This window comes from Phocoena phocoena, chromosome 7, assembly GCF_963924675.1.
Source record: "Phocoena phocoena chromosome 7, mPhoPho1.1, whole genome shotgun sequence".
NCBI lineage: Eukaryota > Metazoa > Chordata > Mammalia > Artiodactyla > Phocoenidae > Phocoena > Phocoena phocoena.
This window is the reverse complement of record NC_089225.1, coordinates 38,017,905-38,032,837: the sequence shown is the minus strand read 5'-3', so window position 1 is coordinate 38,032,837 and position 14,933 is coordinate 38,017,905.

The window sequence follows — 14,933 nt, the reverse complement described above, 5'->3', positions numbered from 1 at the left end:
TCTTAATTTGTAAATATCCCTGAAAGTTACCTAAAGATATTGAGTCCCCAAATACCATCCACCAATTAGACTATGCTTATCTCTTGTGAAAGTATTTACATGTTGGAACAAACACCATCCTCTCGAATCCTTTCTAAGCTAGCTTTATTACAGCAATGCCAGAAGCCACCACCGCTATTCTTGGAATATCTTATAAAGGCCTTCTGAGTGCCAAGTCCCTAGATGGGTTCTTTATATCTTGTCTATTTAATTTTTTAAATTTGTATTTTGGATAATAAATTCATTCACATGATTTATTACCAAAGTTTTCTGAAAAGTGTCCCTCTTGTTCTTTGCTCCTTTTACCCAAATTCCCACAGAAGTAGTCACTGTAATTAGTTTCTTATTATCCATCAGAGATTTTTAAAAAATGCAATCAAATGTAGAAGGTGCATATTTCCACACAGCCGCACCAAATACAGTACCTTATTAAATGTAAAACAATTTACACATTAGTGTTTTTATTGCCATTTTATAGATAAAACTGTCACTCCATAAAGTTTCATAACTTACTCAATATCATATAACATAAAATTGAAAGTGAGAGGATTTGAAATGAGGCCTGTGTGTCTAAAAGAAAAATCTGTGTCGTTCCCCTACAAAATACTAACATCTTACTTTACCATGGATGAAACTGAGAAGGTCGTGACCTTTCCCAGGACATACAGGAAGATGGCACAGGTTCAGGATTAAGACTGAATCTTCTAAAAAAAAAAAAAAGACAATCTTCCGATGTTTTCTCTAATGTTATTTCTATTACATCATGCAGTCTGTTTAGATATTTAATTTTCTGTTGGTATGTGTTAATTTCTGTATGTCCTGTTTTTCCATTAGATTGAAAATTCAAAATAAATCTTTTTAGCATTTTTTTCCACCCCATGGGGTTTTAAAAAGTGCTTTATCTAATTTTATTTCAACATAGTTTTATTTTTTTTTTAATTTACAAAACAGTAAAACTCACACTTCGTGATGTACCATTCCACAGATTTTGACAAATACTTTGAGTACTGTATTTACATCATGATCATGATACAGAAGAGTTCCATCAACCCCTAAAATTTCTTCAGGCTTCCCCCTTGAAGTAAGCACTTCCCTCTACCCCAACCCCTGGCAGCCAGCAATATTTTCCATCCATTATGTTCTATCTTTTCCAGAGTGTCATATAAATGAGATATCACACTATGTATTTTGGTTGGGCTTCTTAGAATTAGCAAATGCATTGAAATTCACCCATATTGTTTCATGTATCAATATTTCATTCCTTTTTAATGGATGAGTAATATTCCATACTTGTATCATTGTTCCCCAGTTTGTTGATCCATTTGCCAGTTGTATCAGTTTTTAGTGATTATGTATAAAGCTGCTATAAACATTTCTGTATAGGTTTTTGTGAGAGCATTGTTTTTATTTCTCATGGGTAAATATCTAGGAGTGAGACTGCTGGGTCATAGAGTAGGTATTTGTCTTCCTTGGTAAGAAACTTCCAAACTGTTTGCCAAAGCAGCTGTACAATTTTATATCTCTATTAGCAGTATGTAAGACCTACAGTTGCTCTGTATCCTCACTGGTGTGTGGTATTGTAAGTCCTTTTTTAATTTAAAATTTTACCCATTCTAACAGGTGTGTAGTAGTATCTCATTGTGTTTTAAATTTACATGTCCCTAATTACTAATGAAGTTGAACATTTTGTTCATGTGTTTATTTACTATCTGTATAACATCTTTTTTTTTTTTTTTTTTTGCGGTACGCGGGCCTCTCACTGTTGTGGCCTCTCCCGTTGCGGAGCACAGGCTCCAGACACGCAGGCCCAGCGGCCATGGCTCAGGGGCCCAGCCGCTCCGCGGCATGTGGGATCTTCCAGGACCGGGGCACGAACCGGTGTCCCCTGCATCGGCAGGCGGACTCTCAACCACTGTGCCACCAGGGAAGCCCAACATCTTTTTTTTTTAACATCTTTATTGGAGTATAATTGCTTTACAACGTATAATGTCTTCATTGAAATGTCCGAATTTTTTGACTATTTTTATTTTGGGTTGTTTTCTAATTGTTGTGCTTTAGAGTTCTTTATGTATTCTAGATACAAATCTCTAGTATCTAGTTTGTAATTTGTAAAGTTTTTTTACTAGTCTATGGCTTATTTTTTAAATTCTCTTATGTGTTTTTCACAGAACAAAAGTTTTGATTTTGGTAAAGTTCAATTTTTTTCTTCTATGGGTAACACTGATGAAATATAATATCTAAGTAAACTTTGCCTGATCCACTGTCATAATAATTACTCTGGTATGTTTTCTTATAGATATCTTACAGTTTTAGGCTTTCATTTAGAGCTACAATTTGAGTTAATTTTTGTATATAGAGTGAGAAAAGGATCAAATTTTCTTTTCTTTCTTATTATTTTGCATACAAATATCCAACTGTTCAACACTGTTTGTTGAAGAGACTATCTTTATCCACTCAATTGCCTTTTGTACTTTTGACACAAATTCATATGCCCATGTATTCTGGAATCTGTTTTATTGATCCATTTGTTTATCTTTTTTGCCAGATTCTAATTCAATAATTTTATTTTATTATTTTCTTCCCCAGTTTTATTGAGGTATTATGGGCATATAACATATGTAAGTTTAAGATATACAATGTGATGGTTAGATACATGTATATATTGTAAAATGATTAATACAATAAGGATAGTTAACACCTCCATCCCCTAAAGTAATTATCTTTTTTTGTGTGGTAGTATCATTCAAGACCCACTCTCTTAACAGATTTTTCCTATGTTCTTTCCCAGACGGAAAGTGTTTTCACCAGTATGCTAAGGGCAACAGTATTTGTCCTCCCTCCCACGCTTAGACTTTTGTTCCTTAGAGGTGATAAGGAAAATAAGGAAGAAGGATCTGAGTGAGGCTTCATTCTCTTCTCACAGTGGCTGATGTTCCCCTCTGCAAGACCTACACCACGAGGGATGCCCTCTTTGAAATCACCCAGTTTTTTCTTCTTTTTCTTCTCCTTTTTTATGAGAAAAAAAAGAGAAGAATCACCCAGTTTTTTCTTCTTTTTCTTCTCTTCTTCTCATGGAGAAGAGCTTACAAGTATTTGTGAAATTCTGTATCTCCAGTCCCCAGAGAGTCCACACTTTCTCCAGCACACACCTGACCTCTGCCAATTTGTTAACAATTCTGACTAAATTCTTCTAACTGTCCTCTGGTAAGAAAGTACACATGTTCTGTATTTCATCTCCTTAGATTTTGGGCTACTTGGTTGCCTTGTGACCTCGACTCTCTTATAAGTTCAAAAAAGTAAAAAAAGTGCAGCTTCTTTGGCTTTTGTCTTTCTTGCTGTTGCTGTAAGGGGAAGGGAGTGACACTCTTTATAGCTCTCTACATTCCAAGAAGAAACTAGAAATATACCTTAATTTCATTTATGTGTACATACAACAGAACAGTTGCAGTTTCAATCAGATTTAATCTTAGAGTCTCTTTCTGGGATGGCCACCTAATAGGATAATTAATAAACTGTGTGTCCCAAAGCATCCAATCCAATAAAGAATTTATCCTTTACCCATTCAGCCATTATCTCTGAATTTTCTTCAAGAAACCAGCAGGAAGCTAGGGCTCTGAGTTGATAGCAATTGTTATTACTACGCACAAATGGAAACGTATAAAATAAGTTTTGAAGAAAATGTTTTTGGTAATCTCCCTGAGCATTGAATATGCTCTGGTTCATTGGCAGAAATGGGAAACTTCCATTTGAAGTTCAGACCATTTTTCTTACTCACTTCATGGCAGATCTATAAGCCATTTCTATGCTGTATATAGGGTATTATGATCCTCAATACAGAGAAACCAACTGGTGATTTAATCCATTATTTCTCAGCAGAGCAGCTGTCTCAAGGGTTTTAGAACTGCCTTTTCTGTACTGTAGGTGATTTAAGCGCTGAGCCTAGTGAGTACCAATTTTATACCCACTTTAGACTGTTTTGGTATTTTGACTCCTGTGATATCAAGCTACCCATTCATTTTACAGTGTACAGTCTAGTATCTACTTTAGGTATGATTCAGTTTAGGATTGGGAAAAATATACTAGTTTGTGCAATATGATCATTTCTCAATTGAAACATTTTAGCTGATGTAGAAAGCTCTAGATAACAAATCTGTTTCAAAACATATCATTGATACGGAAAAATTTCACCCTTTTCTGTTTGAAAGTGCTCTATGCTGAGTAATTGCTGAACCTGAGAGAAAAAAAAAAATACAGAATGCCTCATTTCTTCTATATAGGAGTAAATATATTTAGTCTGGTATAATTGATAGGGGTTGCTCCAAAATTTATGTGTCCTGAATTATAGTCTGTCTTACAACACTAGCTTGTTGTGAAAACTTGGGGAAGTCACTTGTCCTCCTTGATCCCCAGTTTTTGAATGAAAACACTACTTGCTCTTTCTGCTTTTGAAGATGAAAATATCAAGTTAGGACCTTGGCTGAGTATTAACAAAGCCTTAACCCAGTGCTAGCCAAGTAGCAGGTGCTAAATAAATATTGGTTGGCTAATTTATTAATAACTTTATTAGGAAATAGCACATAACATATCCCCAATATAACTTTTCTTGCAGTCAGATGCAGCTAGTACATATTATAGCAATTATTACAATATACATTAATCATCTGTCTACAACTCTTTTTTTCCTTCTAGATAGTTAGCTCCTTGAGGGCAGTTTAATTATTCTTGTATTCCTCAAATATAATGTAGAACCTAGAGCTGTTATTACTATAACAGTAAAACTGACCATTTATTGAGTACTATGTTTCAGCAATAAGCTCAGTGGTTTAGGTACATTATCTTATATAATGCTTTCAACTACTTTGGGAGACAGTTTAAACTCCTGGGGCACAAAGTTTTAGGGAGACCACACACACACACTTTTGTGGGTTCCACTGTCAGGAATCCATGGTGAAGATCTGAGAAATATCCCTTCATGGATTTGACAAAGGGAGCTAATGAGTAGTTATGCTACACATCTAGAGCATTCTTCACAAAAAAATCTGCTCTTTAAGTTTTATTCCACCTCAGGGAAGGGAGTTTTTTTCAACGCCAAGCCTTTCCAACTTTCCTCTTTTAGTTAAGGGAAGAAAATAGTCAACAGGGTTAGGGCTTCAAGGAAATGGATTGTGAACACTGCTGCCAGGGAAGGGGGTAGGGGCTAGCACTGGAAAAACCCATGTGAAATTCACAGGCCAGAGATACAGGGCTGATTCAATACTGAGATTTAATCTGAAGATTACAGAATGCTCACTTCCCCCACACCTTACCATTATACCAACAAGGCCCTAGTGTAGAAAGAGTGGATTACAGCTGGAAGAGCTGTACGATGCAGATGTCAGTGAGCTTGAAGATATGGCAGTAGAAATTTCCCAAACTCAAATGCAAAGAGAAAATAGAACAAAAACAAACAAAACAGAACATCTAAGAATTTAGGGACAGTATAAAAAGGTGTAATGTATGTGTAATTGGAAAACCAGAAATAGAAGAGAGAATGGAACAGAAGAAATATTTGAAGTAATAATAGTTGAGAGATTTCCAAAATTAATGACAGTCAACAAACCACAGATCCAAGAATCTCAGAGAACACCAAACAGGACAAATATCAAACTAAATCAAACATATGCAGCTATCTCATATTCAAACGGCAGAAAACTAAAGACAAAAGAAAAATCTTGAAAGAAGGCAGAAGGGGAAATATATCTTATCTATAGAGGTGCAAGGATAAGAATTAAAGCAGACCTCTAATCAGAAATCATGCCAGTAAGAAGACAGAGGAGTGAAATACTTTAAGTGTTAAAAGAGAAAGATCACCAACCTAGCATTCAACATTCAGTGAAATTATTCTTTAGAAGCAAACAAGAAATAAGGACTTTCTCAGACAAGCAGAAACTGAGGGAACTCATCACCAACAGACCTTTCCTGCAAGAAATGTTAAAAGAAGTTCTTCAGGCATAAGGAAAATAATACAGGTCAGAAACATGAATCTACATTAAAAAAGTCTGCATCAGAGAAGTAATGAGTGAAGGTTAAATAAAAAATATATATTTTTTTCATTCATAGGATAAAAGATAACTATTTAAAGCAATAATGATAACAGTGGATTGGTGATTATAGGATGTGGATAAGAGAAATCAATGTCAGCCATGTGATAAGAGATCAAAGGGAGGAACTGGGAATATCCTGTTATAAGGTACCTGAACTACACGTGAGGCAGTATAATGCTATTTGAAAGTGAACCAGACTAGTTTAAATATATATTGTAAACTCTAGGGCAATGACTATAATTTTGAAAAGAAGTATACTTGATAGACTAAGAAAAGAGATAAAATAGAATTATATATACTATTCGATTTAAAACAGAGAAGGAAAAAATGAGGGGGAAAAGAAAAAAATGACAAATAGAAAACAGTAACAACCATGATAGATATTAATACAACTGTATTAATAATCACTTTATAAGTGAATGGTCTAAATAAGCTAATAAAAAGACATTGTCAGTATGATTAAAAAAACAAGATGCAACCCTATGTTGCCTACAAATAAACCACTATAAAGACTCAGATAGGTTAGAAGCATAGGAATGAATAAAAATACACCATGACAACACTAATCAAAAGAAAGTTGGAGTAGTTATATTAATTTTAGACAAAGCAGACTTCAGAACAGACTTCAAAGATAAAGAAGGTCATGAAATAATGATAAAGGGGTAAATTCTACAAGAAGATAAAACAATCATGAATGTGTATGCCTCTAATGTAAGAGCATCAAGATACAGGAGGCAAAAACTGATAAAACTGAAAGGAGAAACAGGCAAATCCAATGGTATAGCTGAAGACTTCAATAGCTCTCTGTCAGTAATTGATAGACCAAGCAGATAACAAGTAAGCATATGGAGGACGTGAACTTCACTACTAATCAACTTGATCTAATTGACACTATAGAATATTCCACCTAACAGTAACAATACAAAATTTTCTCAGGCTCATATAGAACATTCACCAAGATACAACACAATCTGAACATAAAATACACCATTTACACCATAAAAATGTAGAAGAATAGAAATCATACAAAGATCTTAATAGAATTAAACTAGAAATCAATAATATTAAGAATGCTGGAAAATCCCCACATCTCTGGAAATCACACAAAACACTTAAGAACACATGGGTCAAAGAAGAATTTTTAAATATTGGAATTTAAAAATATTGTCAACTAAATTTAAGTGAATATGAAACTTATTAAAATTTGTGGCATAACATGAAAGCAGAGCTCAGAGTGAGATTTATAGTACTAAATAGATATGTTAGAAAAGAGACCTAAAATCCATAACCTAAGCTTTCACCTTAGGGAAATAGAGAAAGATCCAGGTAGATAGCAAATCTAAGTCAGGAGTAGAAGTCATAAGCAGGTAAAGTGCAGTAAAATCAAGAGAATAGAGAAGATGCCTTTGGAGATACAAAGTATACTGAGGAAATAAGTGGGGAGGTGACAGTCTCCTGGGGTGGAGCAACATATAAAGAAGGGACAGATTAAAAAGAGTCTATTATGAAGCCGAAGAGTAAATGGTCAGAGAGATTGAGGGAAAATCAGGAATAGACGGAGGTTGCAGAAATCAAGAGAAGAGGGAATTTCAAGAACAAGGTGGTTGTCAATAATAGAAATTAAGATTGGGGGGAAGGCTAGTAAGATTAGGAATGAAAAATGCCCATTGGATTTGGACATCATGACTTTGGTAATCTCAAAAAGGGCAGTTTCAAGTGAGGGTAATAAGAAAGTGATTTATGACCTTTGCCTTCAAGTACAGAAGGGAGCAGAACCTGAGTCTAGTTAGGGGAATGGGTGTGAGATGAAGGAAATGAAGATAATAAGTGAAGACAATTTTAAGAAGTCTGTCCATTATAGGAAGAAGAGAAAAGAGGAGTTTCACAGAGTCAAAGGATGGCTTTGTTTCTTAAAAGTTCAAGAGAATATGGGCAGTTTTACAAACTGAGGGAAAGGATCAGTTGACAGAGAGGGGATATAGAAAGGGAAGGGATAACTCATGTAGGAAGGTCTCAGAAGAGAAAGAGGAAGGGGGAGTAGTAAAGAATCTTGGGATCAGAGGTAGTTTCGAGCAGCAACATGGCTATTTCATCCACTGAAACTGGAGAATAATACAAGTACAAAGAGAGGTCTGCTTTTTTTCTTAAGAAGGTGTATTTGGACAATTCAAACCTGATTACCCTGATTCATCTATGCTATCTTTGTGAAGTAGGAGATCATATCATTTGATGAGAAAGATACTTGAATAAACTGGTAAAGTTTTAGAAAAGACATCAAGGAAATGAGAATGAAATCTGCCAGATGGGGACAAAAGAGATTTGAGTGGGCCACTAAAATTATAATTCTCAAATCTGTAATGGCATTGACTCAAGTGATTGTATGGTATTTGCTAAGACACCTAGGTAGATGAATATAAGCAGGCAAATTACAGGACTGACCTCTGGCTGGGGATTTTTAGGGCCAATGAAGTAGAGGAGAGAGGGTAAGGAAGGTGAGATTGCTTTTTAGAGAATTCTTTAGAGAATCAGCCATGGTACTTGGAGTGGAGAGGAAGACCATTAGAGTTGATGAGGTAAAGGAACAATACAGGCTTGAATGAATACACCACATGGTTGCTGTAACTGCTTAGGGTGATGTTAGGAGTTGGCAAAGAATTATGCTAACGTGGATGAGAGCTGATATGGCTTAATTCCACTGCTAGTTTTTAAAAATTTGTTTAAATTTTCCCCAACCTCACTTAAATACAGTAACTAAATCTGTATTTAAAAGCCTTCAACTTCCTCTTATACTTTAATATATGCTTGGCTGCATCTTTAGATGATGTACTCATATTCTAGTTTTTCTAGGAATCCAATAGGATTCAAGGACTGTAATAAAAGATGGTCCTGACTTTATGGGGATATTGGCGAAAACAAGATAATGAAAAATTGCTGGATGATCCATGTTCCTACACATTATGCTTTGACAGAATTATTAGTGAATCCTAGAGTAAATGGTCATATTCTTTTGGCTCATGTAGAATAAATTCAGAATCTGAGAAATTTAAAATTCATCATTTCTGTTCATAGCCTAAGCATAATTAAGGCCAGTTACAGGAATGACAAAAATTTCAACAAAGACTCAAGTTGCTATATTTCTTACAAATTGGACCTGGATGTGGATTGGTATAATGTCCAACAAAGCTCTCAGATAGTCAGTATTATAACATAGAACACTGAGCTTTAAGATACAGTACCTAGAGTTGCTGAAGGATGCAAAGCAAAAAGAAAACGCAAAAGAAATAAAAGGAATTCAAATCAGACAAGAACAAGTAAAACAGTCACTGTTTGCAGATGACATGATACTATACATAGAGAATCTGAAAGATGCTACCAGAAAACTACTAGAGCTAATCAATGAATTTGGTAAAGTAGCAGAATACAAAATTAATGCACAGAAATCTCTTGCATTCCTATACACTAATGATGAAAAATCTGAAAGAGAAATTAAGGAAATAGTCCCATTTACCATTGCAACAAAAAGAATAAAATACCTAGGAATAAACCTACCTAAGGAGACAAAAGACCTGTATGCAGAAGACTATAAGACACTGATGAAAGAAATTAAATATGATACAAACAGATGGAGAGGTATACCATGTTCTTGGATGGAAGAATCAACATTGTGAAAATGACTCTACTACCCAAAGCAATCTACAGATTCAATGCAATCCCTATCAAACTACCATTGGCATTTTTCACAGAACTAGAACAAAAAATTTCACAATTTGTATGGAAACACAAAAGACCCCGAATAGCCAAAGCAATCTTGAGAAAGAAAAACAGAGCTGGAGGAATCAGGCTCCCTGACTTCAGACTATACTACAAAGCTACAGTAATCGAGATAGTATGGTTTTGGCACAAACAGAGAAATATACATCAATGGAACCGGACGAACCGGACAGAAATCCCAGAGGTAAAACCACGTACATATGGTCACCTTATTTTTGATAAAGGAGGCAAGAATATACAGTGGAGAAAAGACAGCCTCTTCAATAAGTGGTGCTGGGAAAACTGGACAAGTACATGTAAAAGAATGAAATTAGAACACTTCCTAACACCATACAAAAATTAAACTCAAAATGGATTAAAGACCTAAATGTAAGGCCAGACACTATAAAACTCTTAGAGGAAAACATAGGCAGAACACTCTATGATATAAATCACAGCAAGATCCTTTTTGACCCCCCTCCTAGAAAAATGGAAATAAAAACAAAAATAAACAAATGGGATCTAATGAAACTTAAAAGCTTTTGCACGGCAAAGAAAACCCTAAACAAGATGAAAAGACAACTCTCAGAATGGGAGAAAATATTTGCGAATGAAGCCACTGACAAAGGATTAATTTCCAAAATATACAAGCAGCTCATGCAGCTCAATATCATAAAAACAAACAACCCAATCCAAAGATGGGCAGAAGACCTAAACTGACATTTCTCCAAAGAAGATATACAGATTGACAACAAACACATGAAACAATGCTCAACATCATTAATCATTAGAGGAATGCAAATCAAAACTACAATGAGATATCATCTCACACCAGTCAGAATGGTCATCATCAAAAAATCTACAAACAATAAATGCTGGAGAGGGTGTGGAGAAAAGGGAACCGTCTTGCACTGTTGGTGGGAATGTAAATTGACACAGCCACTATGAAGAACAGTATGGAGGTTCCTTAAAAAACTAAAAATAGAACTACCATATGACCCAGCAATCCCACTACTGGGCATATACTCTGGGAAAACCATAATTCAAAAAGAGTCACAGACCAAAATATTCATTGCAGCTCTATTTACAATAGTCAGGACATGGAAGCAACCTAAGTGTCCATCGACAGATGAATGGATACAGAAGATGTGGCACGTTTATACAATGGAATATTAGCCATAAAAAGGAAAGAAACTAAGTTATTTGTAGTGAGGTGGATGGACCTAGAGACTGTCATACAGAGTGAAGTAAGTCAGAAAGAGAAAAACAAATACCGTATGCTAACACACATATATGGAATCTAAAAAAAAAGAAAAAGAAAAAAACTAAAATGGTCAGAAGAACCTAGGGGCAAGACGGGAATCAAGACACAGACCTACTAGCGAATGGACTTGAGGATACGGGGAGGGGAAGAGTAAGCTGGGACAAAGTGAGAGAGTTGCATGGACATATATACACTACCAAACGTAAAATAGATAGCTAGTGGGAAGCAGCCGCATAGCACAGGGAGATCAGCTTGGTGATTTGTGACCATCTAGAGGGGTGGGATAGGGAGGGTGGGAGGGAGGGAGACGCAAGAGGGAAGAGATATGGGGACATATGTATATGTATAACTGATTCACTTTGTTATAAAGCAGAAACTGACACACCATTGTAAAGCAATTATACTCTAATAAAGATGTTAAAATATATATATATATCTTAGATCTTTTCTAATTTTGAAATTCTATTACTCTCCTATGTCAAGGGCTTAGATTAGTTTTTTTTTTAAATATTGAAAATGCCTGCATTTAATTATTTTGGGTACCTCCATGAATCGAGATAATACCAGGATATCAACAAAGCACAATTACACTAATCTTTATTAGCTTTCAATTCCAACATATACTTGCACTTATTTTATTCCATCTCTAAAAGTTCTGTGTTTAGGTAGAAAAATTAAATTATTTGACCAGTGCTAGGAATTTCTGAGTAAGAGATGGTTAAGGATGTAGAAATGACTTGTAATTAATCATCTTGTATTCAAATCCAGATATTTGAGGCAGAAAACTACTTTGACCAACTTTGTTTTCAGTAAAATACAGGGAACCAGGGTCCAAAGGCTCTCTAATATAGTTAAAGAGTGTGAACTGACTTTTTTTTTTTTCATTCTACCCACTGCTGAGTGAGTCCACTCTACAAGGTTATGGTTCTTTCTGTTCATGCTTTTTGTACCAGTTCTAGTTTTCAGGTGTGAGTGGTGCACGCACTTTAAAGCATAGCTTTCCTCCTTCTTCATCTTATTCTCCATGAAAGGGAACTTGGAGAGTTCTCCAGCTTTATATCAGAAATGTCATCACTCTCACACCTTTCTTCTTCAAGACTTTAATCTTTCAAGTAAATAAGCAAACTGGTTCTAATATTGAAGCTTGTGACATTTGGCTGGTCACTCATCTCCAGGCTAAACTTCTTCCTTACCCTCCCTGTACCTTAGCCAGGCTGCCTCCTATCATGCCAAAGGATCTTTTTCTTGAGTTCATATTTATTAACCTTCTGGGTAAATTCTTTATGTGATGTTTAATCAGCAGCCTTTTGTAAAGTGCAAGTAAATTGCCGACCACTTATCTGGAGCAATCATCTACCATTTTTGAGGCAAAAACCAATTCTATTTCCTGAAAATGATCATTGGTTGAATGGGTCTGTACATGATACACTAAATTTTGTCACTCATTTTTAGTTGTTCCTTTTATTATAAGCATGAATAGTATTTCTAGACTGGTATATATATTTTTCTTTCTTCTGATGACTTGATAGTAGTCTGAAAAGTATCCATTTAGTAGTGTTCAGTCAGGAAATAGTACCTCCAAATTTCTGTCTGCCCAGAAAGCACTTAAATTCCCTGGGAAGTCTTTTGATCTCTCCTCCATTTCACAAGTTGCCATGACATTTGACAGATGTCAAAACTATGGCAGTTTTATAGCATAGCAGAGGGAGAAGACAGTCTTAAATGGTAAGAGAGCAGAGAGAGAACACTTGCTAAAAACTCTTTTCTTAATGGAGTTTCATTGCTATATATTCATTCACTCAGCACTTTGGTACCACGATGCCCAGTAAAGTATGTTCCAGTTGTCGGATAATATTAGAAAGCTTTGGACTCTCTATTCTAAGAAATTTGATAGAGGCATTAAATATTTGGTCAAATGAATTCATATGTGGCTGCTCTCCAGAAGCCTGTGAGAACATGCTGGGTGGTTATGAGGAAGTGGGTGTCGGGAGGGATTGAATTAAGCAATAAATTATCAGGCCTGCTAATTTATTTCTATGTGCTGAAGATTAACGTAATTTTGGAATAGGGATGAATCAAGGTCTCTAGTGGAATTTGGGGAAGAGCTGCTCTTATTATTACTCTTTTAAAAATTTCCTTGTAAGTAGATAAATAAGCTTGGGTATGGTTCTCTTTTTGGGTTAATCAATCTGACACAGTCAGAAATATAGAAGCATTATGATTTAGAGAACAATTTTACCTTTCAGGCCAACAGTGGTGAATATTTTCCTGCACTCTATACCATTCTTAAGCAGCTCCTCTTATGACAAAGATGTATCTTGCTGCTTTAAATCAGCTTCTGCCTGATGCTGACTTAATATTGGCACAAAGCCAGAATCTTATTAGCTGTGACACAGAGGAGCCCCAAATAATTCATCGTGATGTTATGACATTTCTTTTATGTTGCTCACAATGGCTGATAGAGGGCAGTCAGATACTCAGGACTGCAGTAAAGCGACCTCCTAGGATGATTACAACTCATGATTTAAATAGATACATGCACATCTAGGAATATTTTCAAAATTAAGAAACTATATCCATCTTCCCCGTAGCAAGTTGACAGGCCACTTCCACATCCTCTTTATTTTCCTCTTCAATTTTCCCTTTTGATTCTAGACTTAGAAAGGAAGAATACAGGCTTTCAGTCTTCAGGATTTGAATTTGGAGGGTTTTCCCATGTATACAGTACCATGAAATCTTCAAGATAAGCTACAGACCTTATTAAATTATCTAAGGAGAGCCCCAGCTTTTAAAATCTTCTTTCCTGATTTCCTTTAGGCTCATCCAAATTTCTTTTAGATCTGGTCATGGAAACTTATGATGCTTTTCTTGATTGTCCTAACCTGTGGCTGGCGGGAGAGATTGATTAATGTTCCTCCACTGCTTTGCATGTTAGGCATTTTCCTTCTTCTCCAATCCCTCTCTTTGGTTTAAACTGCACTTTAGCTTTTTCACCTCTAGCTAATGGAGATACTCCCAGGAATGTAGGCCAATGATACTGAGGCTGGAACAATGCCAGCAGACGCATTAGGTTTCTTCTCCCACCCCAAACCAATTGTCTGACGTTTTTAAATGAGAATTTTGAAATTTGAACTCAGTTAAAAAAAATAGAGGCAAATTAGCTCTAGGGCACAGAGAGTTCACATCTTCCTTGGTTTATCACATCTCTTTTTCAGGGAAGAGTTTGCAGATGGTGAAGCGATGTGATAGTGCTGTTAGTATGGAATAGGGCTCTCATTTGGACATGATAAAGTCATGTTCTTTTAAGATTCGGCATTGCATTTGCATCTTATTCATGAGAGGAAAACAGAACAGCTTAACGGTTGAATTCATAGAAAGTTTTTTGTTTTTTTAAAAATAAACATCAGAGTAGACTCTTAGGATTCTAGCCTAAACATATACACTAATAATAGGGTAGATACTTTTCAGTTGCACAAATATGGTTCCTTTAAGCTATCTTGTGAAATAAATGACACAAACTCATCAATTATCAGCTATTACGTCTATTATTCTCCCTTTTCAGAATTTTTCTCTTGTTGAAGGAATCACAAAGAAGTAGCTCATAAGAAGGATTATTTAGAAATATAGACATAGCAAATTTCATTTCTGGCTATTATTGTCCTGAACTTCAAAACAACGCATATTTTTCCTAGATGAGAAAGAAAGGACAATTTACCTCTTCTTTATGCAGAGGTCCCACTAGCAAGGGAATATTTAATTTAGGGTTAAATTAGATTGGTTTCAGCAGCTGTACTTGT